Here is a 27,031-nt window from a genome sequence, read left to right as displayed (position 1 = left end):
TAGATTCCCTTAAGATTTTATTTTTTTATTCTCTTTTTTTAATCCTTAGCTGTAACGTTCTCACTCTGTTTAGTACTGTTCTGTAGAGCACCACGGGATAGTACATGACCATTTAATAAGCAAATTTAGTAACTGTGGAAGTAACCACTAATGTCTACTAGGCCAAACCCATTCGACAGATTAGAAAACGTCTCACAGAAGTTAAGTGATTTTCCAAGTTCATACAGCTCATTGGTATCAGACCCAGGATTAGAACCTGGTTCAGTTTCTCTTAAGAAAAATGAAAGAAGAAATTTTTGGTAACTGAAATACACCTGGGCATTTGATATTAGTTCTACAACTTTTCAGCCAACTCTTCCAAACTCGTCATATTTGGAGATTTCAAAGAATGTTAAATATATTGTTTCACTATCATGACACAGGGAAATCCTGAGGCATTTGTTACCTGATACTTCTAAGGGCTGTTGGCTTCCTATCAGATTTTTGAATCTGTAAATGATATTTAAAAGAACCAGCTATCATTTAGAATAATACTTGTAAACATATCTGCTGTTCAAAGTGACTTTGTTGAGCTTAGAATGATTGAAAAAAAGGAAGGTTAATATATATGTTAGTGAAAAATTCCACCATGGATTATTTTACGAGTAGATTTAAACTCTTTTCCTTTTCCTTTTCTTTGGTAATTGTGCACATAAAACCAGCAGTTGGTTGAGGACAAAGAGATGCTACAAATGAAGATTTAGGCAAAAAAAAAAAAAATTTAAGCCAATTTTTAACATCTATATTGTTTAGAACCAGCATAAGCAAAAGTTTTCTTTAAAAAAAAAACCTTCAGTTCACAGAAAGGATTTAGGAAAACAATAAATAGAACAGAACAAAAAATTCTTTAAGTCTAAAACACAATCAGGTTAGTCAATTATCTTGATTGTAAAATGATTGGTCGGTTCCCACACACTTTTTCTTCAAAGCTCTAAAATGATTTATTTAAGTCCTGAAACCAATTTCTAATCTACATTTTCTCAGTTCCTGTTTGCCAGTAAATAGGCTAGCTGGCCCCAAACGGCGGGGGAAAGCTGCTCTCACATTACTGAAACAACTCAAAAGTGAAATACCTGAGAGTAACATCATCAGTCTGGTTATCTGGGTCGTCCTAACAAGCAGAGAGTGAATCAACTGACGCTCAGAATAGTTAAAAAAAAAAAAGACCAAATAAACAGCTGCCCTTTCCGTAAATAACACATCACCAGGCTGTGCCTTGTCCCTGATAGCAGAAAGTCCTTACAGTACATTTTTAACTTAGGTGGGTGAGTCTGAGTTCCAGTCATAACTCAGACATGGAAATGCCCCACAATAATCTTGAAGCTTCTTCCAGAAATATGTCTGGAAAGTTATGATTCTTGCAATACAGATATGTGTTTTCTTCTTCTGTCATATCATAAAAAAGGGAAGTGTTTCAAGTAGACACTCACTTACATGATTCTGCTTGCCTCTGTTCCCATCTAGAGACAGGACCTCCCTGCCTGGGACACTGAGTGCCCACACACAGGGGGCAGAGCCTGGATTAACCTCAGGAGAACAGGGTTCCACTCTCAAAGCGGCCTTTTACCAACTGTGTGTCCTTAGTCAAGTCACATGTCCGCCTCTGATGGGTTCAAGGGAGAGGGAAGAAGTAACACCAGCTAGCATGCCTCCAAGAGTTATTTTAAAGACAGTGAATGTGAGATGAACTTGAAAAGTAGAAAGTACTATAAACTGCCTGGTGATGGTGGTGTTATAATGCAGATTGCGGCCAGGACCATCCCATTACTCACTGCGCCATGGTAGAGGCCAGAAAGGTTATCACCAGACGTCCCCATGTAGAAAGGGAGCCCATCCTTCTTCACCTTGGCTAGCCTCTAAACGGGCATCACCATAGCCTCATTTCCACAGAATGATTTCAGAACTAACAATAGTGATTCCTCAGAGTTAAGAAGTAAAAGATGACAGGACACGACTCAGATGTTTCCAGAATCCATACTGGCCTCAATCAGAAAAGTATGTGCTCTCGTGCATAAGACCAGAATACATTGTCTGGCACCTCCCAAGGCCCTAATCTGGGGAAAAGAAAGGTTAACATTCTCGGCACCTAGAGAAAGGAGGCAAGTAGTGGTATCTTGTGCCTTAATATGAAAACAGTGTCCAGGAGCTTGTAAATCCTCTATTAGCCTTTAAAAGAGACTATGTGAATTCTCAGCAGTACTTTATCTCCAGAGGTAGCTACCCACAACTCTCAAGAGTTAGTGTGGAAAAAAAAAAGCACTATTTTATAAACCACACTATTTTAGAAATAGAAATCATTTTTGCTTAGTCATATAAAATTCTTTCCTACGACCTACCTAACCTCTATTTTTGTCTACACAGAGATTCAGACAAACATATGCATGTGTGTGCCCACACACACACACACACACACACACGCATGCACACACACACTGTCCTAGTCTCTCCTTTTTGGGATGTTCCTTCATCTACAAAGGCAGTGGAAATGCAAACTGGCGCAGCCACTCTGGAAAACAGTATGGAGGTTCCTCAAAAAGTTAAAAATAGAACTACCCTACGACCCAGCAATTGCACTACTAGGTATTTATCCAAGGGATACAGGTGTGCTGTTTCAAAGGGGCACATGCACCCCCATGTTTATAGCAGCACTATCAACAATAGCCAATAGTATGGAAAGAGCCCAAAGGTCCATCAATGGATGAATGGATAAAGAAGATGTGATGTGTGTGTGTGTGTGTGTGTGTGTATATATATGTATATATATATATATACATATACATATATATACACACATACAATGGAGTATTACTAGGCAATCAAAAAGAATGAAATCTTGCCATTTGCAGCTCCGTGGATGGAACTAGAGGGTATTATGCTAAGCGAAATTAGTCAGAGAAAGACAAATATCATACGACTTCACTCATATAAGGACTGTAAGATAAAACAGATGAACATAAGGGAAGGGAAGCAAAAATAATATAAAAACGGGAAGGGCACAAAACATAAGAGATTTTTTTTTAATTTTTTCCTTAACGTCTATTTATTATTGAGAGACAGAGAGAGACAGAGCACGAGCATGGGAGGGGCAGAGAGAGGAGGAGACACAGAATCCGAAGCAGGCTCCAGGCTCTGAGCTGTCAGCACAGAGCCTGATGCAGGGTTCAAACTCACAAACCGCAAGATCATGACCTGAGCCGAAGTCGAATGCTCAACCGACTGAGCCACCCAGGCACCCCAAGAGATTCTTAAATATGGAGAACAAACAGAGGGTTAGTGGAGTGGGTGTGGGAGGGGGGGATGGGCTAAATGGGTAAGGGGCATTAAGGAACCTATTCCCGAAATCATTGTTACACTATATGCTAGCTAATTTGGATGTAAATTTCAAAAAAAAAAATAAATTAATTAAATAAAAATAAGTAAATAAAAAGGCAATGGAATTCCAGAAGTTACTAAATATATTCTGATATTTTTATGAAGCACAAAAGTAAAATAGTGCTTTTTTATATATAAAAGATAGTATTTTTCAGAAAGAAGAGAGTAGGCCTTTTGGATTCTTATCTGGAATTTTCTAAAATCACTGAATACATGTTTGGAGTAGAGCCCTGTTCATTTTCATTTCTGCGAATCCCACACCAGGGCGTTCTAAAACAGCCCCAGCCCTACGTGCAGCTTCTGTTAGTGCCAACACCAGAGTGGCCCCAGGTCCCCCTCCCACAGGTGAAAATGTAACCGCGTGAATCCACAGCTCCACAGAGTACCTGACCCTTATATGCAGATGTCATTTCCCAGAGAGAAGAAGGGAGTGGAAATGCATTTGGTACCAGCAGCCTGTCAGTTCCTCCAGTAGCAAACAATAAATGCATCTGAGGAAGTTCTGGGGAACCAGTCAAAAGGGGGGCTTCGTTTCTGAACTTGGCTGAGCCCACCCCACGCCTTGTAAATGTCAATGTGTGTACGTGTGAGCATCTGACATTGCTCAGCAGCACATACCAAAGGCCAAGAATTTGGCAGAGCTGGGGCTGATCAGAATGCCTAAAAATATCCCATTTTATCAAAATCCATTCTGACGCCTTTTAGCATTTAGGCAAAATGCTAGAGCAGAAGGTATGTAGGAAGCATAAATTCTGAGAGGCTTCCCAAAAATTCAGGAAGACACAACCTCATTGGGTAAGATGCAACCTTCCAACTTAAGTTCTTATTTGTCTATTTTTATCCCAACAGATTTTTTTTTTTTTGTAAACCATGTAAGGCAATGTTCTCTCATTTATAAATGTTTACAAAATATAATCTAATTTAACTCAACAAGTAGTTATTGAGAACCTATTATACACAAGGCACTTTGTTGGGCCCCATGGGGAATATAAGGTCAAATAAGTAAATGTCCTTACTTCGACACTGCCCATAAAGACAGGAAGAGTTGAGAACTTTTCTGGGAATGAGCTGCTCTTGGGCCAAGCAAACCATGATCCGTGCTTTAGAAGAGGCATAAACCAATAGCTAGAGAAGAAGAGACAAGGAAGAGATTAATCTGTCTGGTGAGGATTGGCAAAGGCTTCTTGATGATAGCGCCATATTGATCTGGGTCTTTTGAGTAGATGGAGTTAGCCAACACAGAGACGGGGAAACACTATAGCCAGAAGGAGCAGCATGAATATGCAGAGATAGGAAGTGTAGGGCATTAGCAAAATTAGTGGGAGATCTTCATGTCCCTTCATTATCACAGGTGACAGGGTTTTCCAAAGTGAGAAGCCTAATGGCATCAGAATAAGAGCTCCCACAATCTCTGCAATCAAATGTGCTACAATGGAGCAGATTCTAAATGAGAGAGGAACTATCATTTCTGCAAAATGGCCAAAGAGTGATGATTTACAATGGAGGTAAGCAAGGCTTAGCCTTATTTGGTGACAGGTGAAAGAGCTGTCCTTTGACTGTCACATCCATGTACATTTCACTGTAGCCACTTTGCCTCATCTTTCTTTCCTTATCAGCAACCCAACTCCCCTTGGGCCTGACTTTTAATTTAGGTATCTCCCATCCACAATAATAGACTTACAAAAAAAGCTGCAACTCATGGTTTCAAACATGTTTCCATAGAGTCTGGGGGAGTAAATCCAAGAAGCGTAATATCTTGGGTGGTAGGAGATTTTGAAGACTTGCTCAGGAACTACCTTTAATTTGACCCATAGGACTATAAAGAATTATCTAGCATTTATGAAGAGAATGGATTGCCAAGTTCTGATACTACCAGATAGAGCCCATCAGGTGCCTATGACACATTCATTCAAAAAGCAGTTACTCAGTACCCACCGTCTATACACCTAGGAGGTGATGAAAACTGCAGCCGGAACACAGTCAGTAAGACTGAAATAAGAGTATGCTCTTTCTTTATGAAGAAAGAATTGGTTCATCTATTAATGGATTGGATGAGTGGGAGACAAAAGGATAGGAAGAAGATAAAGGATATATTCCAGCACAAAAGGTATATTGAACCAAATATCAGACTAAATGTGTAAGCCCAATTCCCACACTTCTAAGAGGTGAACTGCAGCAACTGAAGTTAAGTGACCTCTGATCACTGGTGCAGTTTTCATGAGTGCAGACGCACGGCAAATTCAGGCATTTGATTCACTATCAATACTTACAGATGTACCTTGTTGTTCTGAGCAATGGATGGATTGTTCAACTGTGCATTCTCTGTGAGCTATGCACCTGACCACACTGAAGCCACGTACTCCCATGACTAAGTTGACCTCAACTAGCAGAACCACATGTTTTGGCTACACCATTACATGGTTTCCCTTCCAATCTCACTCACTGCACCTCCCAATGCAGGCCGATTATGCATATACCATGAGCGCAGGTTATTGTTTTAGTTCGAGGCAGGGGAAGTATAGCAGAGGGTTTTCTTCTCAGCAGTATGGAAGGGTTGGACATACAAACTAAATAACGTCGTCAAAGGATGGGAGGGTGATTAGACAAAAATGAATGAGCTAAGGAATTCAGCTGGCTGGTCACTTATTTCCTTACACTTCAGCAAATCCAAGGACGACAGAAGCCTGAACAGGTCAGGAAAACCACGGAGACAGGGAGGGCAGGAGCCACGATCAAGTATGAGCTGCACTGTGTAATCAGTTCAGAGGGACAGAGGGAGAAAGTTGTTCCTTAGATTCAAGGTCTGGAAATCAAGAGGAGAATCTGATCAGAGCAAAGAATAAAAGGAGAAATGAATGTGGAGAAGATTGATAGGAAGTTGGCAACAACACGTACTCTTCATCGTGGAGAACCAGAGGGACTGGCAAAAGAGCAGGGAAAGGAAGTCCTTGTGGCAGTGAGGGGCTGGGCACTGGCAGGAAAGAGGAACATGGAGGTGGAGGAAGGGAGTCAGGAAGGTGCAGTGAGAAGAGAAAAAGACTAAGAATAGAAATTCCTAATGGTCAGGCAACAAGAACACATCCAATCTGCCCTTGTTAACATGTATGTGTTGCATTGTATTAAATTCTCTGAAACATTTCCTGGGAAACTGAAGCCTCAGGCATGAAAATTACAAGTCCAACTTGACCACCATCGGTCACCTAAAAATAACAGCCAGGTACCGGGGAGAGCTGGTGCAGAGGCTGGAGCCACACGGCTGTGGATCCGGATACGCTCTACAGATCCAGAAAGTGCGCAATGCAGTAACTCAGGCCAAGTCCGAGAAGCATGCGCTCCTGGTGGGGCCCTCTCCAGAGCTGCCAAAGTGGGCTGCCCTCCCGCTCTCCGGGTCATCAGCAGAGAAGCGTGGCGTAGCCAGTTTTCAACATGCGACTGTCATAATCTATGAAAAGGTGGCCTCTGATGTCTCTCTGAACTCCAAAGTCCGAGGCTCAGGGCCGGCCTCCTGGGCAGGCAGCCTGGGCATTTGCACCGGGCCCTGCACTCAGTTTAACCCTATGGTTGCCATCTTGAAATGCTTCACAGTTTCTTTTTTTGAAACAACGGCCAGCATTTTCATCTACGCTAGGCCTCACGAATTCTTGAGCTGGCCCTACCTGGGGTCTGTGTCTGTCCTTGTCAAACTAGACAAGGACTGATGTGTCATCACTTCTGGGATCACAGTGACAGCTTCTCTTCTGGACCTGGTTCCTCGGAGCACAAAGTATCACAGGGTCCAGATCTCACAATGCAACCACGGTCCAGGGAATCTCACTGCTCCTGTCTCGACCAAGGAGAACATGATGCCACAGCAGCCCCCTACCACCAGGGTGGGAATTTGTGATGGTTCACTGTATGTGTCAGCTTGACAGGGCCCCACAGTGCCAGGATATTTGTATTTGGTTAAACATTACTCAGGGTATGTCTGTAGCGGGGGGCAGGGAATGTTCTCTGGATGAGACTGACATTTGCATTAGTAGACTGAGCAAAACATCACCCTCCCCAGTGGTGGTGGGCCTTGCCCAATCCGGGGAAGGCCTGAAGAGAGCAAAAGGCTGAGTAAGAAAGAATTCTTTCTCTCTGCCTATCTTTGAGTTGGGACATTCAGTCTTCTCTTGCCCTCAGGGGCGCCAGGGTGTCTCAGTCGGTGAAGCTTCCAACTCTTGGTTTTGGCTCAGGTCGTGATCTCAGAGTTTGTGGGTTCAAGCCCTGCATGGAGCTTCACATGGGGCCCTGTAACGGGCCCTGCACTGGCAGTGCAAGGCCTGCTTGGGATTCTCTTTCTCGCTCCTTCTCTCTCCCTGTACCTCCCCCGTTCACTCTCTCATCTCTCTTCCTCTCTCTCTCCCTCAAAATAAATAAACTTAAAAAAAAAAAAAACACCAAAATGATCTTTTGAAAAAAAGGTCATATCACATGAAGTGTGTTCTTTTGGTTACCTACGTCATATAACCCCAACCAAGTCTGTCAGTTCACTGGCACCTCAGCTTTCCTGTCTGCTCTACAAAGATTTTCTTCCATTTATTATCAGATGTTTAGGAGGAGCATAGAAAGCCTTAGAGGAAAACCATGTAGCCTGTCTTAGAGAGGTTTGCTTAGACAGTCTTCATTCTGTCCCCCTAGTTGCCACATGCACTGATCAGTTTTATAAAACTAAGCAGAGGGAAGGACCAGAGGGGGCTCGCAACAGGTTGAATAAAAGATGAGGAATCAAGACGTCGCAGAGGAGCAAGAACTTGGAAGGACAGATGTAGAACATAAAATGGGGCAGCAAGTTGGAAAGATGAACATGGGAATGAAAAGAGTTTGCGGCCAAACCACAGAGAATTCAACCCAATGAGATCACTCGATTGAGGTAGGAAAAGAAACATCATGACAGACTTCCAAATGTGTTTCCAGTCTCTGCTCATTAGAAATAAAATCTCCGCCATTGTGTATCCCTTACACTGCAGGTAATTTGATACTCACTCCGGGGCAACAGTGAGGATCTTAACTTGCCCTAAGAAAAGATGTTGCCCTCAGATTGCTGACAACCTGCAGGAACTCACGCAAGTAGAGGGGAGCGCTGCTGTGTGTGGCTCCCGGAGATGTTATCTCCAGTACATTCTGTTTCACAACCTTTCCCGCTCGTGGCCCTAGTCAGTCACATCAGTAGCTATCGCTGTGACCCTTGTAAGTCTTTGCACAAGAAGACAAAGGACAAGAGCGCCTGGGTGGGTCAGCATCCCACTTCAACTCGGGTCATGATCTCACGGTTCATGGGTTTGAGCCCCACATTGGGCTCTGTGCTAACAGCTCGGAGCCTGGAGCCTGCTTTGGATTCTGTGTCTCCCTCTCTCTCTGACCCTCCCCACTCATGCTGTCTCTCTCTCTCTCTCTCTCTAAAATAAATAAACATTTAAAGAAGAAGAAGAAGAAGCAGACATAGAGGAAGAAGAAGTCGTCGTCCCTGAATATTTTGAAAAGGTCTACAATATTTTCTGCTTGACATAGAAAACTTATCCAAATCATGCTCCATGTTAAACATAAATAAAGCTGAGCTTTTCCTTCATAACCAGCCCACTATGAAAGGCAAATCCTGGGGGCACCTGGGTGGCTCAGTCGGTTGAGCATCCAATTCTTGATTTCGGCTCGGGTCATGATACCAGGGTCATGGGATTAAGCCCCACATGGGGCTCCGTACTGAGTGTGGAGTCAGCTTGGGATTCTCTCTCGCCCTCTGCCCCTCTCCCCAGCTCATGCTCTCTCTCTGACTCTTTCTCTCTCTGTTTAAAAATAGGTAGATAGATAGATAGATAGATAGATAGATAGATAGATAGATAAACACAAATCCTTACCAAAAAAAGCAAACCCTCTGTCACCTGTCTCACATTGTTAGGGTACAAGGGATCCTCCAAAATTCACTGAATGAGAAAAACAAGCTGTAGAGAGCATACAGGCTTCATCTAAGTTTCTAGAACTAACTGGAATTGGTAACAGGAGAATTGTTAAACCATCTACATAACTATAGAGAGCTAGTGCACTAATTTCAGCTTAGGGGAAACAGGAAGTTCAGAAACAAAAAGCTCAGGGAGAAATCTACTGGAATGTGACCCTTAGGTCAGGTCAATGACTTTGTTGAAGTCAGAGCTTCTGCAAGCAAAGCAGCTTGGGCCCTTTTCCATCCCTGGGACCACCTGCTATGGACAGCCGTGGAAAGGTCTGTCACGAAGCAGCCCTGTGACACTGGGCAATTCACTTGAGCTTCCCAAGCCTCAGCTTCCTCACTAGAAAAATAGGGATAATCTAGTAAATTCAAGCCTACGTGACCGTGGAGTGGTGATGTCTGACAGTCAGAGGTATTAAGAGGAGGAATTATGTTCACATAGAAGGAAGTGAGGGGCGCCTAGGTGGCTGAGTTGGTTAAGCGTCTGTCTTCAGCTCAGGTCATGATTTCAGTTTGTGGGTTGGAGCAGCGCATCGGGCTCTCTGCTGCCAGCCCAGACCCCACTTCAGATCCTCTGTCTCCCTCTCTCTGCCCCTCCCCTGCTCACACTTGTGCTCTCTCTCCCTCAAAAATAAACATTAAAAAAAAGAAAGAAATGAGGTAGTATGAGCATGTTCTTTTCAGAAGCCAAACTGAGGGCAGTTAAGCAGTTGTGATAGAATTTCCCCAGCCAATGGGTTTGAACTTCAAACACCAGCCGCTCCCTCCCTGAGGGACTCTCTGGACACCACAGCCCATTTGGACCACATGCTGCAGGCCAAAAATGCCAGGGAGTTAATGCACCCCAGAGGGAGTCCCCAGCCAATGACTGAAAAATCCCAGTTCCCTCACTCTTGGGGGTGGGAGCAAGGCCGATAGCTCTGGAAGCAAGTTCTACAGTATCACCCAGCAAAACTAAACCCCTGCCACATGCAGCAGTGACATGCTTGACATCATGCCCTTTAATAGCTTCCTTTCCTTCGCTATCTCACCTCCCCACTCCCTGCTGCTGTTTCCTGGAATCGCCTCCCAAATAAACTACTTGTGTTCAAATCCTTGTCTTAGAATCTGCTGCTGAGGAGATGCAACCCAAGATAGCTAAGCAGGAACACCCAGCACGTAGTCCAAGATGCAAGCCTGGGATTTGCGTCAGAAGGACAAACTGTATTTGCAACATGTGCTATGCGTGTTTACTGTGTAGAAAAGAGCTTAGAGGGAGTTAGCTTTAAATATAAAAAAATTTTAAGTGAGGTCAAAACTGCTGAGAGCAAGAGAGGACTTGAGCAGGAAATACTTTTGCAGAGGCCCAACAGGCAGCAAAAAAATAGATAGATGATAGATAGATAGATAGATAGATAGACAAAGAGATAATAACAGTAGAGCCCCTTGTAATAAATAAGAATATACAGGACATAGAAACTACAATGAAACCTATCTACCTCTAACACACCTGTATTCTATCAGGACATGCACACGTGACACACTAGTCCTTTAAAAAATAAAGAAATGTGTCCCTTTGACACTCCACCAATTGAACCCTGCATCCACCTGCCAGGGAAGAATGGAGAAGGCAGATGATTCTCTACTCAGTATCACCCCATCCTAGAAGTACCTGCAGATCCCAGAAGATACATCTCTCGTGCAACTTAAGACTGTAACCATCAGGGAAACGAGGGAGACAGTCACAGAGCTCCATGTTGGCCACTCCTGACTGGCTAGGGATCAGGTGATATGACCATTCTACCTTTTCTCCCATCTGCTTTAGCAAAGCAAGAGTGCGCAAAGATCACTACATTTATTTCTAATTCTGGCTATGAGTATTATTTGTTTTTGGGTGTTGCTAATTGGCAGATGACAGACTCTAAATTGATCCCATTATCTACTTGATAATAATACTATCTTCCTGGTATTCGATGCCCTGTGTGATCTCCTCCTGAGTGTGGATGGGATGTCTGAGTTGCTTCTAACCAACATAACATGACAAAGATTATGGCATATGTGTGATTACATTACATAAGATTATAACATGTATTTTGCAAGGAAACTCTTTTCCTTGCTTCTCCTGAGAAGCATATGGCTCCTGAGAAGCCTATGTTGGGAAGGTCTGTGTAGTAAAGAACTTAAGGGATTCTCTAGACGATGGCCAGAAAGAAACTTGAAGCCCTCAATTCAGTATGTCACAATGAACTGAGTTCTAGTAATAACCACATGCATTTGGAACTGAATTCTTCCCCATCAAGCCTCAGATTCTGCAGCCCAGCTGACATTTTTTAAGTTTATTTATTTTGAGAGAGAGAGAGAGAGAGAGGGGCACAAGCAGGGGAGAGGCAAAGAGAGAGGGAGAGAGAGAATCCCAAGCAGGCTCCATACTGCCAGTGCAGAGCCCAACGCAGGGGCTTAAACTCACGAACCACCATGAGATCATGACCTGAGCTGAAATCAAGAGCCAGAAGCTTAATGGACTGAACCACCCAGGCACCCCCCAGCTGACAGTTTTATTGCAGACTTGTAAGCAGAGGACCAGAGGGCCTGGCTAAGCCATGCCACACTCCTGACCTACATAAATTACAAAATAAGTATATATTCTTTTGAGGTATTAATTAAGTTTGTGGTAATATTACTTCACAGCAAGAGATAACTAACGTGCTAACTATAATCTTGTATTGACTTAATTTGGCTCTTAGTATTAAGAACTGTGCTGTTTATCTTAAATAGTTCTAACCAATAAACCATGTGATTTGCAAATTGCTGATTTTGCCATTGTCTTTCAAAAACCTGTGATAGTGAATATGGGGGCTACCAAACCAGCCAAAAGCATTTCCACCAACACACAACTTCTTCAATGAGTGATAAGAGAAATCCTGACAATGGCCAGATCGGACAGAGAACTGGAGTCCCACTGTTACTGCTGTGGGTTCAGAATCAACCTCTAAACAGAAGGGAATATTTAGTGCTCCAGGCTCCATTTTCCTCACACTTGAGCTTCAGGAAAAATTAGAGAAAGCCAGAAATGTGAATAATGACTAGCTAAAGAGCCATGATTTGAAAGAAAAAAAAAATTAAAAAGGCATGTGACTAACAAAGGAGGAGGAGGAGAAGGAGGAGGAGGAGAAGGAGGAGGAGGAGGAGGAGGAGGAGAAGGAGAAGGAAGAGAAAGAGAAGGAGGAGGAGGAGGAGGGGGAGGAAGAGGAGGAGGAAAAGAAGGGGGAGGAGGAGGAAGCAGAATCATGTTCTTGAACAACTGGTGAGATTCCCATACAGTGAACAGAACTCAAGAGAACTCAGGACTTCAGCCTCCATACAAAACCTGTCTGGGTGCATAATTGTGTGGTTAAGGGTAATTGTGAAGGACCTGATAAGACCAACAGTGTAGTGCTAATTGGTATAATGCTTTTCTTAATGAAAGGAAGGAACTACAAAATTCATTATGACTTTATTGTAACCACACACAGAACCTAGAAGAACATATAAAATAGCCCTCTGTTACATATTCAAGTCATATCTTCCAATGCATACATGACTGGGGCACGTGCAGATGGGGGATATTTCAGGGGGCTCAGGAGGCTTCTTTCCTTTCTTGGATATATCCTTCAGAACTCCTTGACATACATAGTTTCTTTGACATTGGCTCTTGAGATGTCCCCTTGTGGCCACCTGTCTTATGTCAGGACAGTTCTCCTCTCCCAGAACCCCTCAGTCCCTTTAGCTCCTCTCTGCACCCTCCCCAGTGTCATCCCTTCAATTCACCTCAGCCTCCAACATGGTCATCAGCTGTTCTGTTCCATATGCTTCCCTTATGAAGAGTAAACACTCAGGGTATCAGGAAAGTGTGGGAAAAGGAGAGATGAGAACCTCTTTCCTTGTATCTCTGAGATCCAGGCTTTTCATGCCTAGATGCCTATTTGCCTAGAAGTATTTTCATGCCTAGATGCCTATTTGCCTAGATGCCTCCTAGAGCCTATTTGCCATAAGGTATTCCTCTGAGGAAACAGCATGCACTTCTCTTAACCTGGGCTTTACTCTGTTACCCATGTACCAAGCTTCCATGGAAAACTGGGGAGTTTGGAGTCTGGAGGAAGCAAAAGGCCTCCAACCACACTCTTTACCTAAACCAACTTTTTGAGTCTGCTCAAAGGATAAGTGTCTCTTATTCCACACCACAGCCACAAAATACTGAAAAAGGTATGCATAGGCAGGCAGTAGGCAGCATCCAACCACAGGGACAGTGTCCACTCTGTTCACATCCACCTTATTTCATGTGTCAGCCAAAAGGGTAGAAGATTTCTGAGGGTCGCCTATACGGAAATACCACTACTTCTCTACTCAGAGCCCAACCATCCCACACCCAACTTCTTAGCTTAGGGGTACTTGGGACTTGCTCTCTCCTTTTCCAGCTTTCATCCAAGAAGTACCCTTCTCCTCATGTTCAGGCTACCACCCATTCCTAGATGGGGGGGGGGGGGTGGGGGGGTATGGGAGGAGGTTGAGGAAAGATGCAGCCTCTCTTCGGTCCCATCTGGAGCACAACCAATGTATAGTGGTACATCTCACAGGCACCAAAGCTGGTGGGCCAGTTTCCTTCTCCACTAATTTCTTGATTGCTCTAGGATCCAGGTGCATTCTACACCCTGGCAAGGATCCCAACTGGTTCACTAGCAGATATAAGATGCCTCCAGAAGTCAATTATCTTGGGCCCATCTGGGATCCCCAGGTTCCAAAACAAGACCGAATCTTCTGGCATTGCTCCCTGGGTAATGTGTAAGTATTCAGGAAAAATTAGAAAGTTGCAAAAGATTTATTCTGGACTGTGGGCTAACATAACATTTGGACCTACATTTCAGCTCAGTAACATATTGAAGGTCTCCCAAAAAACGAAGGTCAAGATCTACTAGAACTTTCACAAAGCATAACAAAGCCAGAAGTTTGGCTACTAACAGCACCGTATGCATGCACTAGGACACCCATATTTGGATTCCATTGTCTTTTCTATTCCAGATGGAAATTTCCTAGGATATTATTGAAGTGAGGTTCCCTTGGAGATGATACAAAATAATTATAGATATTTTTTAATCCCTCCTAATTTAAATATTTCCCACTGGAACAGATCCTCATTCTCTCCTACTTGGTCATAATGATTCAAACAGGAGAACAGTGAACTGAAATTTTTCTCCACAAAATCCATGAGGTAAAGGCTTTCTTGTCCTATGTGGAAAAAGCTTTCACATACCAAAATTATTCTGCCCAACTTTTAACTGTCCAGTTCCAAGGATGAAAATTCAGAGCTTCTTAACTATAAAGGTTCCCTATTCTGAATCATTTCTAAATCGGTCTCCTTTGTGAGCGATGGTTTTCACCGGATGAACTGCATACAAGCGTGACATTTTGAACTAAACATCCTCTGTTTCTGGGCTAATGGGTTGCATGATAATTAAATCTGGGGGCATCAAAGTCATCAGCCAGCACCCCGGGTACCGTGGGGCAATACTTATAAGGCAAAAGTAACTACTGAGTCCTGAATTTATCTTTAGAGTACGCTGTAAATGAGTGATTTTTACTTGCCAGCCCTGCCACAAAGCATTCCTTCTTAAAGGCTTGTCCAGCTCACAGAAGATTTCACAAAAAGGTCCAGTTTGGGGTGGCTCCTCCACTCTTGTGCATTCCACAAACCTTCCCCCACCTCCTGACTCCTGGGTCACTAGGCTCAACATTCATAGAATTTTTCCTCTTCTCTATATCCCATGGCCACACCCAGTCTCCTTAAGCTCCTGTTTCCTTCCTGGTGGGCTCTTCTTGAGTTTTCCTCACCTATTCAGTTTTGTCTCCAGGTAAACGGAAGAGAGGCTTTCCAATGATGAGTCAAATGTCTACAAACACCGAGATCCTTCCAAGCGCTCTTCCTGGGATACCTCCTGAGTAGTAGTACGTGACATGTCTGTCTCTTCCTCCACCTCAGCTCAGCACCAGTGCACCCCTCTTCTCTTACCCGAGCAGTGAGGTAAGATGGAGAAAGAAGTTTGTGTGCTTGTTTGTTTTAAAAAAAAAAGACCCTCACTCTATACTCACGGGAATTTATAGAGCAGTTACCCTATGCCAGACACTGTGATAAGTACTTTAGAAACACAATACCAATTCATCCTCACAAATAATGCTATTATTCCCATTTCATAAATAAGGATATTGAGATAAAACGACCATATAACTAGAAAGTGGCAAACCAAGATTTGAATCCCGATCTGTGGTTGCCACTGTGCCCTGTGAACAGGAAGCACGCCAGGCAAGTGCTGGAATGTACTGGAACACATTGGGAAGTATGCTGGAGTTATGGTTCAGGGAGAGATGAGTTGGAAGTATAAAGTCAGATATTTTCTTGTTAGTCTAGGGTAGATGTTCTCAGTTGGAGGTCATTTGTCCCCCTCCCACCCCCGACTTGGAGACATTTGGTAATGTCCAGAGACACTTTAGGTTGTCAAAACCAGGGGCTGCTACTGGCACCTTGTGGGTAGAGGGCAGGAATGCTGCTAACATCCCTCAGTGCACAAGACAACCCCCCACAGCAAAGAATTACCCAGCCTCGGATGTCAACAGTGCTGAGGACCGCACCAGCACTCAGGGTTCGGTCTAGCTGGCATACTTCCCACACACTACCCCATTCTTTGTTGTGGATTTTTCTTGTTTTGTGTGCATTTTACTGGACTTATGTTAATCTTTTACTGGGAGGCACCGCAAGTCCTTTTAGGAAGCAGGGAGAGGGTGACTAAGGACAAACTCACTGACTTTTGAAAACTCTTTTGGGGACAGCACCTTGCTTGGAACAAAATGCTCTGAGGGCGCTATTTTGGGAATGGTGACCCAGCAGTCTGTCTGTCTGTCATTTCCACACCCTTCACTGTCAGGACTGGTGCTTCCTGGAATCTTGTCCCAGGAAAATGTTTGGGGGTGGGGAGAGTGGTTGCCCTGGAACATGCTGTTGCAATGAAAAATCCTCTAAGAGGGAAGAAAATGTTTAATTAAAAAAAAAACAAAAAACCTGTAACCTAATGCTAGTCTTAAATACTCTCCACTAACCATAAATCAAGAGAAAGTGAAATAATTTCCATCACACTCAAATGGCGTGTTCTCTGACATTTACAGAAATGGAAGAGACAACATGGAGAAAAATGTATTGTTCTGTGGTTCTGAAAGCAAAGCCCAATTAGTCAGAAGATAAATTCAAGAGGCTTCAGTAATAAAACATATGTCCCAACCATTCCTATATTAAGCAAGCCCTAAAAGTCAGGAAACGATAGACAATAAGGCAACATTAGTGGAAAACATCTTTGTTTACATTACAGTACTTAGACGTAAACTTTGAAAGCACGCTATGGACTGAAGAAAATATTTTAATTGGCCTTTGAAATATTCTTATGGGGCAAATTCAACTTGTTTAAAATGTTGCCTGACTGGTCTCTGGTTATGACAGCTCATTAGGCTGTCTTAACACCATAAGAACTATTAATCATTATGTCAGTTTTTTTAAAAGCATTCCAGATTGTATCCAATTCTGGGTAGAGGTTATTTATACCTTAGAATGTACTTAATTGCCTCACAGCAAAGGAAAAATCTGGAATATGTTATAATTATTACCTCATTTAATATCTTTTTAAATTATGATGTTTTGACAAATTTTGTTCATACAATTCTTTGAGCCTGGGGTATCCTTTTCTCTCCTTCCTTGCCACTCCTTATCACTCAAGCCTAAATCAGATACCACTTCCCCCATGGAATTGCCCCTGAATTCCCATCAACATAAAACCAAAGGCTCCTCTTTGCTCCCCAACTACGTTACTTCTGTCTTCATTAAGCATTTTAGGGCGCCTTGGTGGCTCAGTCGGTTAAGCGTCCAACTTCGGCTCAGGTCATGATCTCACGGTCCTCGAGCCCCGAGTTGGGCTCTGTGCTGACAGCTCAGAGCCTGGAGCCTGCTTCAGATTCTGTGTCTCCCTCTCTCTCTGACCCTCCCCCATTCATGCTCTGTCTCTCTCTGTCTCAAAAATAAATAAACATTAAAAAAAAAGCATTTTAATGATCATTTTGCTTTATGTTTCAGTTATTCGTCTGCATCTGTCTTCCTGAGTTAAAATACCTTCAGTGGAACAGACAGCAAGCATCATACTCATTTTGCATCCCAGGAAACTGATGAGGAGCCTGGAATTAGCAAACACTCAATCATGGCTGATCAAATTACGTAAACAGGTTTGATCAGATCGAAATTCCTTTTTCAGCTTGTTCTCTTGGTTTGTTTGAAGTAGTTTGTTCATTTAAATAGTTATGAGACACGAACCTCAATCAGTTAAGACAAATAGTTTCAGTGCCTTCCCTCCCCTGGACTTAAGTTTGAGTGCCAGTAAGTGCCAGGAGATAAGCAAAACATTTTCTGATACATATGCCGTCTTGGATTGGGACCATACGAGATACCATGCTCCAAGTGGGTGAATAGCACACTGGATATTTGGCCTGATTCTAGGTGCTTGCAGGCAAGCTAGCTAATAAGTAATTAAGGTAGGCTCTTCTATAAATACTTTGTTTCAAACTACCCCACTTATTCCCTCACTTAACAACCGCCTCATTTATTATCAACAAATGAGGTTTGAACAGCTAATATGTGGTAGGTATCTTCAGCAACTAGAAATACAGAGCTCAGTAAGGACATAGAGCTGAAACCCTATACAGAAATAAAATAAAATAGTAGGGTCTTTTAATATAAAAAAAAAAACTAAAAGATTATTTTAACAGAAAATATTTACCCACAATGTCCTGGGTGAGCAAGGGAGTTTGTTTTGCAGGAGACAGGAACTATCCTAATGACTGCATTTTAAATATATACAGTGTGCCACTGAAATCGTTTAATAATACAGAGCTAAGTCACTAGCTCCACTTGGCGACAGTCATTGTGAAAATAAATCCAGAGAAAAGGGACTATCTCTGGGGAAAGCCCAGCTCACATGCTGTACTGATCTCTCTCCACTGTCTCCGGGAAGGCTAAAGCCCTGCTAATCTGGTTTGATTTTGTTTTCCTATGACCTGAAACCTGATGTCCCCTAGCAGGAAAACTACTCCCAGGCTACAATTTGTGGCTGGGATTCTGCTTACAAATACCGCGGATGGTACAACTCTTTCACATGCTGTGACATTATTTTTGTAGAGAAAGCAATCAAGCACAATTGAAGAGTAGATTCCCACGGGTGCTTCATCATTTGCATTCTTTAATTTATGACTCTGGTTAGAAACCCAGAGACATGGTCCCGAGCGCCGGCCGGGTTTCGGCAAGTTACATAAGTGAGGGTAAATCACTTAACTTCACAGACCCAGTTTTCTTATCTTCAAAATAAAAGAGGTTGACAGGGTTATCTTCTGACTACATAAGATCTACTTGGTTTTTAAGTTCAGGCGGTCTCAAGTTCCTCCTGGAGCATTCTATCAAGATATCTGTAGATCAAGTTTACCTCCTAAAAATTATTAAGACACACAAACGTTCAGACTTCCTTGAAATTCTGTCAATTATTTATTCCTTCTCTGTAGTGATATGATGATCTCATATGGACATTATCAAGGTCACTAAAAGCAGAAATATTTTCCTACTTCAAGACTATTTTTTACGACCAAGCATTACTTCCTTTGTTCCTAAATTATGTACTGCTGAGTGACGGAGCAATGATAAGCATCCTCACAATATTTGTTTTACTTCAATAAGAGTATTTCTCCCACTTATCTCAAGTTGCATCTAAATTTGGATCAAGACCCCGGGGCCGTTCAGACCTCAGCATGATTCCCTTTAGAGTCAAAATACAGCTTTTGCAGGAGCATCAGCTGACAGCTCTAGACACAACATCTAGTGAAGACGAGGGGAGATTCTTCCCATGTCTCCATTGTGTTTAGGAAGGAAATTTCCAGAAGCACCCCAGGTGACTTTTCCTCAGGGACTATTGGCTAGATTTAGTCACATACCCTTCCTGAAGTCAATATCTGCAAAGGGAATGAGTCCACCATGATTACCTTAGACTAGCCATAATTCACTCCCTGCATCCATAGAGGTTGTCACCTACTCTGTGCTTATGAGGTGACATGAAGACAAAATCAACCCTCTGCCCTGAAGGAAAAGGAGATGGGATGGCCTAGGATGGGCAAACAATGGTCACAACAGAATTAAAAAGTACATTTGGCAGGAGAAGGTGACTGGTCACAGATGAAGGACCTTTGCTATTAAAGTAGAAACTGGCCTTGACCTCCCAAAGATGAAAGATAGGGTTGCCAAACAGTGCTTGATTTCAAAGAGATTTTCAAAAGCCTCACTAGTGAATTCATTTATTTATTCAGCAAAGTTAATGAAGATTTTTGTATATATGAGATACCATTAAAATTCCAATGTAAATTTCCCAATTCTAAATAACATCTTTGCTTGAAGAAAGACCTCTGAAATCCCTTTAGAACCTTTATTTTAAAAAAATACATTTTGAAGTTTGAAAATGTTCTCAACAGTACAAAAGAATTGTCCTAAATTTCTAGGTTTCACATAATTTTCTTGGATATCAAATTTTCAAGAGGCAGAACAAATTTTTTCTGAAATCCGCATGCAAGATGTGATAAGCATGGTTTTCTCTTTGGACAAGCTTGTCTCAATATCTTTCCATCTTTTGTCTGCTGCTGCCTTTTCCTCCCCCTCAATGCTTTTTCTCATGTCTCTTGCCCATTCTTCTCCCTGTCTCTCCTTTCCCCCACACCTCACCACTTTTCATAATAATTTGGCACCATTTTCTCTCTTCTCTGACTTTCATTTCCCCATCTGCCTTTTCCCCTTTAGCCCTCTCCATTCTTCTTCAATCCCCATTTTCCCTTAACTGCTCCTCTTATGACAAATAATGAAAATGACCTTAAACGTAAAAGTCCTTTACTACCTAAAAAGACCATTTATATATATATATATGTATATACATATATATATATATATGTATATATAGATATGTGTATACATATATATATATGTATATATGTGTGTGTATATATATATGTATATATGTGTGTGTATATATATATATATATATATATACTACCTAAAAAGACCATTTATATATATATATGATCTCATCTAATGTATCCCTTAAATTGCCTGTGTTATGGCTGGTCATATAGTATTCAATAAAAATTAATTTAATTGAAAAGTCTTCATCTTAACCTATAAATTATGCCTATTATATTTACATGTATAAATTATCAATTGTTGAGGCTCCTGGGTGGCTCAGTCGGTTAAGCGTCCGACTTCAGCTCAGGTCATGGTCTCAAGGTCTGTGAGTTCGAGCCCCACGTTGGGCTCTGTGCTGACAGCTCAGAGCTTGGAGCCTGCTTTGGATTATGTGTCTCCCTCCCTCTCTCTGCCCCACCCCTGCTCACTCTCTGTCTTTCTCAAAATTAAATAAAAATTAAAAGAAAACAAGTTTAAAAAGAAAGAGAAAGAAAAAAGAAGGAAGGAAAGAAAGAAAGAAAGAAAGAAAGAAAGAAAGAAAGAAAGAAAGAAAGAAAGAAAGAATCTATTGTTGCATAACCAACCACCCCAAATTTTACTGGCTTAAAATAATACTGATTTATTTCCCATGATTCCACATATTGACTGGGTGGTTCTTCTGCTTCTCTTACTTGGACCCACATGAGGCTTAATTCAGTTGGTGACTGAGCTGAGCTGAAAAGTCCAAGATGGTCTTACTCACATGTCTTCGCTTAAGCAAAGATGGAAGGCTGGAACCACCTTCTCTCCAACTGGTTTCCCAAAATTTAGTCTATCTTGACCCCCTTTCCATGTGACTTGTTACTAAAAGAGCAAAAAGGGAGCTTGCAAGGTCTTCTAAGTCCCTGAACCAGAAATCACACATCATGATTTCTGCCTTTCTATTGGCCATTGCTAGTCACAAGTCTGGACATGAAGCAAAGAGAAGAGAAGAGGAAACATGCTCCAGCTCTTGATGGAAGGAGTAGAAAAAGGGCATGTAAGACAGATCATTGGAGCCATTTTTGGAAATAATTTACCATAGGCGGTGATGTAATAAGTGAAATTTCAAAATATCTATTTATAAATCAGCCATCTTTCAGAAACAGCAAGTTCAAAATCTTCATGTTGTCCAGACATAAGACCAATTAAAATAAAATACAATATCTAGGAAAGGCATAAATATATAGGGAATTTAATTCATGAAAAAGTTGGAATCTCAAATCTACAGGAATAAAAAACTTTCTTAAATGAAATTTTTATTGAGATAATTATAAATTCACATGCAGTTATATAAAATAATACAGAGATTTTCCTTTTTTCACTTTGCCAGCTTTCCCTCAATGACAACATTCTGCAAAATAGAATAGTAAAATATGATCGACATTGACACAATCTACCTACCTTATTCAGATTTCCGCAGTTGTACTTGTACTTGTGCGTGTGTGTGTGTGTGTGTGTGTGTGTGTTCAGTATGATTTTATCACCTATGCAGGATTCCCCACTATCACAGTCAAGATACTAAACAGATCCCACAAGGATCTCTCATGTGGTCTTTATATAACCACACTCTCCACCTTCCCCTCCCCCCCAACTCATGTCTCCAGTCCTTGGCAACCACTAGGCTGTCCCCCATTTCTAAAATTTTGTCACTTCAAAATATTATGTAAGTAGAGTCACACAATACGCCATGTTTTTTAGGACTGGCTTTTTTTTCATTCAGCATAATCCCCTGGAGATTTGTCCAAGTTGTTGTGTGTATCAATAGTCTTTTCCTTTTTATTACTGAGTAGTATTCCAGGGTATGTATGCACCACAGTTTACCAATTGCTTGTGGAAGGGCAGACAGACTGATTCTAATTTTACAGTATCACAAATAAAGCTGTTATAAACACTGTGTGTGTTTTCATATGAATATTAGGTTTCATTTTTCTACAATAAATGCCCCAAAGTAGAATTGCTAAGTCATATGAAAATTGCAGTTTTTTTAATTTTTTTAAAGTTTATTTGGAAAGAGAGACAGATGGGGGGGGGGGGCAGAGAGAAAGGGGGGGAGAGAGAGAATCCCAAGCAGGCTCCACACTGTCAGCATAGAGTTGGATGCAGGGCTCAAACTCATAAACCATGAGACCCTGACCTGAGCTGAAATCAAGAGTTGGCCACTTAATCAACTGAGCCACCCAGGTGCCCCTGCAGTTTTCTTTTATAAGAAACTGCCAAACTTCTCCAATACGGCTGTATAATTTCACATTCCCACCAGCAACATACGTGTAGTTCAGTTTCACTATATCCTCACTAGCATTTGCTCTTGTCACTATATACTATCCATTCTGATAGGTATGTAGTGCTATCTTACCATGGTTTTAATTTGCATTTCCTAATAGATAATAATGTCGAATACCTGTTCACATGCCTACTTGCTATCTGTATGCCTTCTTCACTAACATATCTGTTCATATCTTTTGCCATTTTGCACTTGGATTTTTTACATGAATTTGGTTGACTTTTGAAAAAATTTTTTGTATTCTAGATATAAGTTTTTGTTGGAATGTAGTTCCCAAATATTTTCTCCCAGTCTATATATTATCTTTTCATCCTTTTCACATGGGTTTTCACAAAGCAAAAATGTTTAACTCTGATTAAATCTGATTTATCAACTTTCATTTTATGCATCATGTTTTGGGGTCAAGTCTAAGAATTCTTTGAAAAATGTTCTTTTTCATTCATGTGTTACCACTTCTCCAGGAATCTCTAGAAAAATATAAAGTCAAATCCATACCTCACACCATAACCAGAAAACCTCCAAATGAATAAAAAATATGCATATAAAAAAATAAAACAAAAATATTCCAGAATAATCTATAAATGAATTTACAGGTATAAATGAATACATAAGTGAATAAAATGGACAAAGGAAATAAGTAATTCACAGAATTAAAAAATTATAAATGGCACTTACACTTATGAAAAGATGCTCAGCCTCTCATAATACAATAAAAACAAGTTAAAACTTAGACTTAAATACCAGTCTCGCATATCAGCTTGTCAATTAAAGTTTAGCCACATACTCTGCTGGCATATGTTCCAGTCAAGGTCATTTAATGAAATACAGGGCACATTTAAATGGGGTGACTATGTACAAAAAGAATACTTACAGAGCTGCAGGTTAAGGGGACCCAGCAGGCAGAGAAATTAACAAAAGCTGAAAGTTACTACCACCTTGAGGCCTGAAGGAGCAAAGACAGTAAGCAACTACCAGAACCCAGAGACAACAGAAGTAGGAGACAGAGCTGAGGTCTTTGGTAAAGGGAGTCAGTCAACCCACAGAAACCTATGAAAAGAAATGATAACAAGCTCCATGATCTCTCTCTCTTCCCTCTTTAGCCTCCTCATCTTCCATTCATTAGATGAACCCAACAAGATGCCGTAGGACAAGGTAGTCTCTTTTTAAAAAAATTTTTTTAATGTTTTTTAATTTATTTTTGAAGGAGAGAGACAGAGCATGAGTGGGGGAGGAGCAGAGAAAGAGGGAGACACAGAATTCAAAGCAGGCTCCAGGCTCTATGCCGTCAGCACAGAGCCTGAGACAAGGTAGTTTCTTAATGATGAACATTAAAATTAGCCTCTGATGGCCTAGATCAGTATGGAGAATGCTAAAGCGTAGATCAGGAGAAGCTATCCAGCACCGCAAGGCTATGGGGAATCATGCCCTCTTCTCATTATTACTAAAAAAAGTACAAGGGCACACAACCCCTATAAGAGGGTAATTACCAAAATGCAACTAACTATAGGACACCTAGCCTTTGTCCCAGCAATCCCACTACTGGGAATTTATCTAACAGTTATACCTGCACTCATGGGAAATGTTGCATGTTCAAGGTTATTTACTGTAGCATGATACTTAATGTAAAAAGACTGAAAACATCTGGAGAAAAGTATGGAGGTTCCTCAAAAAACTAAAGCCTAAAAATAGAACTACTCTACAATTCAGCAATTGCACTATTAGGTATTTACCTAAAGGATACAAAAATACAGATTTGAAGGGGAACATGCACCCAATATTTATAGCAGCATTATCAACAACAGTCAAACTACGGAGAGAGCCCAAATGTCCATCGACGGACAAATGGATAAAGAAGATGGGGTATACATATACAAAGGAATACTATGTAGCCATAAAAAAGAATGAAATCTTGCCATTTGCAATGATATGGATGGAGCTAGAATGTATTATGCTAAGCAAGATAAGTCAATCAGAGAAATACAAATACCATATGATTTCACTCATGTGGAATTTAAGAAACAAAACAGATGAACATATGGGAAGGAGGAGGGAAGAGGAGAAAGGGAAACAAACCACAAGAGATTCTTAATGATAGGGAACAAATTATGGGTTGATAGAGGGAGGGAGGTGGGAGATGGGCTAGATGGGTGATGGGTACTAAGGAGGGCACCTGTGATGAGCACTGAGTGTTACATGTAAGTGATGAATCACAGAATTCTACTCCTAAAACCAATATTGCACTATATGTTAACTAAGTATTAAAATTTTAAAAAAGACTGAAAACCCACGTGTCCATTTTTAAAATAAAATAAGCTATAGTGCATTTGCATAATGGTATATTATACAGCAGCCAAAAAGAATGAGGAAGACCTGTAGGCACTGACATGGAAAGATTTCCAAGATACATTAAATTAAAAGTAAGATGCAAAACAGCATAAAGAATGCTAACTTTTTGTTAAACAGAGAGAAAAATAGTCTATATATCTCCATAAAAACAACAGGGGGATATGTAGAAATTTAATAAAAAGCTACCCTCATAGGATGAACAGGAACCAGAATGTGAATGAGACTTCTCAATAAATATATTTTTATTAATTTTTTTACATACCCATTGATTTCTATAAATTTTGTTGTTTGCATTTTACTGGTTTATTTTTACTGATATGTATTATCTATAAAAATGTTTTTAATTATCATGTGCTATCTTTCTTAAAACCCTAAAAAAGAGTTATTAATGGGGAGGAAAATATCAGAGTTCACTTAAAGTCTCTCCTCCTCTCTCACAAATTCTACTATCCAAAAAATCTATCAACACAAATGTCCATTAGCCTGCCAGCCTTCTGAGATCCTCCTTTACTTTATTATCCAAATAAAATTGTTTTAATACCCCCTCCCAAATGCCACAAAGGCCAGATTTTTTCCTTGAGATGCCTGAGGATTTCTACTCTAGCCCCACTCTCAGCTTGAGTCTTGGTATCCACTTACAATCTGGTGTTCTCTACGTGCTGTTTTCTTTGGTCTTGCTTTACCAACATTCATCCATATTCATCCCACTTTCATTTTTACAAAGCACCATTAAAATGTGGCTGCTATAACAGAGTTTTATGGGGGCACCTGGTGGCTCAGTTGGTTGAGCATCTGACTTCAGCTCAGGTCATGATCTCACCATCAGTGAGTTCAAGCCCCACGTCAGGCTTTGTGCTGACAGCTCAGAGCCTGGAGCCTGCTTCCAATTCTGTGTCTCCCTCTCTCTCTGCTCCTCCTCTGCTCGTGCTCTGTCTCTCTGTCTCTCTCTGTCTCTGTGTCTCTCTCAAAAGTAAATTAAACATTTAAAAATTTTTTAAAAAAACACAGAGTTTTATCGACAGCTGAAGGTTTCAGGGGGATGTCAGGACAAACTATCAAAGACTTGGAAACGGGGCACAGTAATTGCAAAAGTAATTGCTGGGTGCCCTTTCCCTGCAGTGCTGGCTCTGTCTACCAGAACCTCCAGGGGGTATGCACTGTCTTCCACTGACTAGGCTATCTTACAACTCTGAAGGAGTAAGCTATAGAAACTAAGAATGACATATTTGAATTTTATCTAGGAGAAATCCAATTGACTTCCATCCTGTAAAAATGATGTTCTCAAGCCTTACACTTTATTCCCCTGTAGGATATCACTCAATTTTGCATCTATTTGACATTCCTGATTACCTAAATGTGTGTGTGTGTGTGTGTGTGTGTGTGTGTGTGTGTGTGTGTGTGTGCTCTTCAAATTATCCCTTAAACACATGATTTTAAGCTATGAATGAAATGAAATTCTTGTAACAGAATCATGATTTTAGGTTTTTGAAAATTATTCTTTGGTAAGGGACACAACACACCAGGAAGTAAAATAAGAACTTCAAACTGAATTCTCAGACACCCTATTCCTGAAATTCTTAGCCACTCCCCATGTATTTCTCATGGGTCCTATCTCTCCTTGGGCCATGGGCGCCTGCCAGCGCTTCCTCTCCAGACCTTCCCCAACATCCCTCTCCTTCCAGTTCCCAACATCCCAAGCATGAGGGGACAATTTCAAGATGTCTATTTCTTTATAAGGTGGAGGAATTTTACTCCGCACACCTACCTGAGACTTAGCTCCTGGCCTCCTTTGGGTATGCAAGAGAGGCTTACTTAAATATTTTCTTCATAATTAAAAAAATGCATTTATTCCTGAAGTTAACGCTGCTGTTGCCTGAGAATTTCTCCTTTAGTTGGCACATACTTTCTCTTAGACACGTGACATGTGACACGCTCTGCACACAAAGCATGTGTGACACTCTAAACAAACAAA

At 41.3% G+C, this 27,031-nt stretch overlaps 1 long non-coding RNA gene across 1 annotated transcript in view; it reads right to left on the bottom strand.

Moving 5' to 3' along the window:
- LOC107180835 overlaps window positions 1-27,031 on the bottom strand; it is a 211,450-nt gene that overhangs the window by 90,221 nt on the left and 94,198 nt on the right. The window lies entirely within an intron of this gene.

Source organism: Panthera tigris, chromosome C2 (assembly GCF_018350195.1).
Source record: "Panthera tigris isolate Pti1 chromosome C2, P.tigris_Pti1_mat1.1, whole genome shotgun sequence".
Taxonomy (NCBI): Eukaryota; Metazoa; Chordata; class Mammalia; order Carnivora; family Felidae; genus Panthera; species Panthera tigris.
The sequence above is the reverse complement of the archived record's forward strand: the minus strand, read 5'-3'. Positions and strand labels throughout refer to the sequence as shown.